Here is a 5,109-nt window from a genome sequence, read left to right on the forward strand (position 1 = left end):
TTATCAAACACATGGCAGCCCTTTAAACAATTAAAGACAATTACTAACTCCCATCCCCAATCTTCTCTTCTCCAGACTAAATATCCTTAGTTGTTTCAATAAATCTTTTTTATGTCATTGTTTCAAGTTCCCTTTAACATCTTATTTTTCTTCCTTGGGATGAAATCAAAACTGTTACTATTATTCTAAAACATGACTCCAGAATTGAATTCACATCAATCAAATATTTATTGAATTTTTACTATGTCCTCATCTCTTACCTTATCTCTCTAAAACCAGCCTCTTCCTGATGATGTCATACTGGGGCAGAATGTAGTAGAAATAAAGGTATTATCTTTGTTCTTGTATAATAACATTTGATTCAAGAAAGAACTGAGTAGAAAAATATTGTTGAAAGTCTGCCTAGTAGACAGGGGATTGCATTATGAGAAAAATGAGCAATTGATAAATTTGTAATGACCTACATCAATTTCAAGAATATAGAAAGTATTTCCCAATTGATAAATGGTCAAAGGATATGCATAGGGAATATTCAAATGAAGAAATTAATGCTATCTATAGTCATGTGAAAAAAATCCTCTAATTCGCTTTTGACTAGAGAAATGAAAATCAAAACAACATGACACCTATCAAATTGGCTAACATGACAAAACAGGAAAATGATAAATGTTGGATAAGATGTGGGAAAATTGGAACAGTAATGCATTGTTGGTGGAGTCATGAATTGATCCAACCATTCTGGACAGCAATTTGGAACTGTGTCCAAAGGGCTATAAGATTATGCATACCATCTGACACAGGAATACCAGTATATCAAAGAGATATAACAATGGGAAAAGAACCCATATGTACAAAAATATTTAAAGCAGTTCTTTTTAGGGTGGCCAAGAATTGGAAATTGAGGGGACATCCATCAATTGGGGAATGACTGAACAAGTTACAGTATATAAATGGAATGGAATACTATTGTTTCTTTTTTTTATTCCATTTTTAAAATTCAACAATAAGCAAACAGCAGAATTAAACACAAATGTTGGTAAGTCAGGTCCTGCTTCTCTTCCAACAAAGACTTGGAGCAGATTTAACACCAAAATATGAGCGCAGCAAACGTCTCTAACCCAAAAGTGTGGGCTCACCCCGACATGCACACTTTTAAATGAGGAAGCCCCCCTGATCTGGTTCTCTTGGGAGAGAAAACTTTCCATGAAACAGGATCTTGGAGCCTCCAAATTCAGTTTCTACCCATTAATCTATCTGAAGGAAAGGATGTGACACCAGGGACAGGATGCACAAAGATTTAGCCAAGGTAGAGGAATCTCTACAATGTTCCACCTCTGCTCAGCTATCAGTATCTTTACAGATTATCAAATCACATCACGACTTTTACTAACGTCTCAATCCCCTCCCCCCACCCACCAAGCCAGCCACTGAAGGCCAGCACCCACATCCTCCACCCAGGGCCCCCCCCCCCCATCAGAAGGAAAAGACTCCGTGCCAGCTGGTGCCTGGGGAACAAGGGGGAGGGGAATCCACTCCCATCACCCACGAGATGCCACTGCCTGGGGAGGGTCAGGTGATGACAGGGCCTACTTCCCTGCCAGCTGCTCATACAGCCGGGGCACATCATCATCCCACTCGGCCTGGTAGCACGTGCCAGCGACAGGGGGCCCAAGCTTGTACTTGCCACGGAAGTTAGCCACCTTGAATTTGCCCCGGTGGTCCCCGGAACGGTTGCTCAGGACACGTTCATCACATTTGAGTGGCCCATTCTGCTCATAAACCAGCCACACATAGCGATGAAGACCTGTTCCCTTGGGTGGGCCAGAGCCCACGTAATCGGAGACGACACTGCCGCTGCTGATATCATTGCCTTTCATGTTGACAACGAGGAAGTGGTGCCACTCCCGAAACTTGGGGTCCTTCCTGCTGGGAGCATCCGGGTCTGTGAGGACCAGCGTGTACAGCTTCGAGGGGTCGCAGCCCTGCCATCTAATGTTGACTGGACGGCCCTTCACCTGCGTGGGCGTCAGCACTTGACCCAGCTCGAGGATCTCGCAGTTCGAGTACTTGACGCTGAGCGGATGCTGCGGCTTCTCCTCCACCTCCCGCAGGCTCAGGGGTCCGGTCCACAGGCTCAGGTCCACCGGCATGGTGCACAGTAGGGGGCTATGAAAGCACCCGCGGCACCAACAGACAACGGCAGAATTCGGAATACTATTGTTTCATAAGAAAGGATGAACAGACTTCAGAAAAACCTCGAAAGTCTCACATGAATTGATGCTGAGTGAGGTAAGCAGAATCAGGAGAACATTTTATACATAATAGCAACATTATGCAATGACTAGCTTTGATAGACTGCTCTCTGCTCAGCAATACCAGGTTATATAAGATAACTCCAGAAGACTCACGAGGTAAAATGCTATTTATAGCCAAAAAAAGAACTATGGAGTCTAAATGTAATTCGAAGTATACTGTTTGCGCTCTCTGTATCTGTCTCTCTCTGTCTCTGTCCCTCTTTGTCTCTCTGTCTGTCTCTCTCTCTGTCTCTCTGTCTCTGTTTCACTCTCTCGTTTTTGTTTCTTTTTTCTCATGATTTCTCCCATTGGTCATTAGTTCTAATTCTCCTTTACAACATGACTAATGTGAAAATATGTTTAATATGAATCAATATGTAGAGCCTGTACCAGATTGCATGCCATCTTGTGGTGGAGGAAGGGGAGAGATGGGTAGAAAATTTGGAACTCAAAATCTTATGGAAGTGAATGATGAAAACTAAGAATAAGTTGATGATTAAAAAAAAAAGAACATAGGAAGTAACAGGAGGAGAAAGAAAGAGACTTTGAATTGACAGGGAAATGACTGTGAGAAGAAGAAAGGCATTTACTTCTCTATCTTGAAATGTTTTTCAATTACCACATAATATTAGAGCCCAGGAATTTATTCTATGGTAAAGTTCATGAACTATTGGGAAAAAGTAGTTGACAAAGGTGAGAATTAGGAGATACTGATAGCAAATGCTGATAGAGTAACACAGAAAGGGTGGTAGCAAACTTTGTTTCTATATCTCTTAGAAAAGAAAAAAAAAACTTCACACGTTCCCAGATTAATGGGAATACTGTGGTTCAACTGATAGACAAGAACAGGAGTATTTTTACTCATGAAAGAAATATCTAATGAATTTATTGGAATCTTGGATTTAAGATGAATTAAATAAATTCCTAATGTATTCAAATCTAAAGTATTTGGAGTACTGAGGATTGCTAAACCGCATGAAACAACTATGTGTCAGAAGTGGGACTTGAACATGTGCTAGACCAGGAGACAAGAAAACTGATCTTTCTGAGTTCAAATCTGGCCTCAGATACTTACTAGCTGTGTGACCCCGGGCAAATCACTTTACCCTGTTTGCTTCAGTTTCCTCATTTGTAAAATAAGCTACTGAAGGAAATGTTAAACCTTTCCAGCATTTTGGTCAAGAAAAACAATTTCAAAGACTAAACAACAACAAAATAAGGTACCATTTCATACTTGTCAGAAATGACAAATGCTGGGGGGGGGGCAGGATATGGGAAAAACAGGTACACTAATGAATTGTTGATGGAATTGTAAACTGGTCCAACCAATATGAAGAATAAATTGGAACTATGCTGAAAGGGCTTTAATATGGTGCCCCTTGACCCAGAAATGTCACCACAATCTGTATCCCAAAGAGATCAAGAGAAAAAAGACCTATATGTACAAAAATATTCATCACAGCTCTTTTCATGGTGACAAAGAATTGAAAATTGAGGGTATGCTCTTCAATTGGGGAATGGCTAAACAAGTTGCCATATATAATTGTAATGAAATACTATTGAGCTATAAGAAATGATGCGGGGGAAGTAGTTTCAGAAAAACATGGGAAGATTAATTTGAATTGATGCAAAATGAAGTGAGCAGAACCAGGACATTATTATACACTGTAAAAGCAATATTGGAATGATCAACTGTGAAAGATTTAGCTATTCTGATCAGTAGAATAATACAGAGGACTCATGATGAAAAATTCTCTCCACCTCCAGCAAGAGAACTGCTGAACTCTGAGTAAACTCTAACTTTCTTTCTTCATTTTTCTTGCTTTCTTCTGACATGGCTAATATAGAAATATGTTTTTCATGATTTCATATGTATTAATATCATTTTGATTTCACATCGATATCAAATTATTTGATTTCTCAGTGAGTGGGAAAGGAGCTGGAGGGAAGGAGAATATTTGGAACTCTAAATATTTTTTAAAATTTCTTTCTTTCTTTTTAGTTTTCAACATTTCATTTCCACAAAATTTTGAGTTACAAATTGTCTCCTCATCTCTCCCCTACCCCCACCCCAAGATGGTAAGCATACTGGAACTCAATTTTTTTTTAAATGTTAAAAATAAATAAATAATAAAATTAAAAAACTCATTCTCAAAAATATCCTATATCTCCTGTCCTAGTTTCTTATGTAGAATTGTATTCTTTCTGCTTTGCTCTTATCATCATCATCATCATCATCATCATCATCATCATCACCATGACCATTGCCATCACCATCACCAATAGATAGCTTTTATTTAATCCTTAAGGTTTGCAAAGTGATTTACAAATATTTCTTCTTTTATCATTACATCAGTCCTTGGAGGTAGGTGCATTGTCTCCATTTTGCTGATTAGGAAACTGAGGTGGATAGAGGTTAAATGATTTGCTCAGAGTCACACAGCAAGTAAGTGTCTGAGGCTGGATTTGAACTCAGGTCTTCCTGACTCCAGGTTCAATGTGCTACCTAGTGCCCCACCTACCTGCTCCCTTAGAATCTACTCTCCCCAAATCAAGAAAGCATGGCACACTATGCTTACCTTTACCTTCTTCTAACATAAACTTTATAATAGAGTGGTCATTTCCATTCAAATATCCACTTATCTCCACATAAATATTCAGTTTGTTGGTTTGTGAGAATCAGATCTAACATAGAACTTTTGCTTGTTGGTTCCTCTACCTTTTGAAGGATGTCAAAAAGGATTCATCATTGTGACCAATCAATAAGCTGTGTGTGTGTGTGTGTGTGTGTGTGTGAGAGAGAGAGAGAGAGAGA

General features: G+C 39.3%; 1 pseudogene; it reads right to left on the reverse strand.

Moving 5' to 3' along the window:
* Window positions 1–966: 966 nt before the first annotated feature.
* Window positions 967–2,202, reverse strand: LOC138151349 (phosphatidylethanolamine-binding protein 1 pseudogene; annotated as a pseudogene).
* Between the last annotated feature and the right edge of the window lie 2,907 nt (window positions 2,203–5,109).

This window comes from Petaurus breviceps, unplaced genomic scaffold (assembly GCF_028583685.1).
Source record: "Petaurus breviceps papuanus isolate PSGF00001 unplaced genomic scaffold, PetGlider_PUasm1.0 90897, whole genome shotgun sequence".
Taxonomy (NCBI): domain Eukaryota; kingdom Metazoa; phylum Chordata; class Mammalia; order Diprotodontia; family Petauridae; genus Petaurus; species Petaurus breviceps.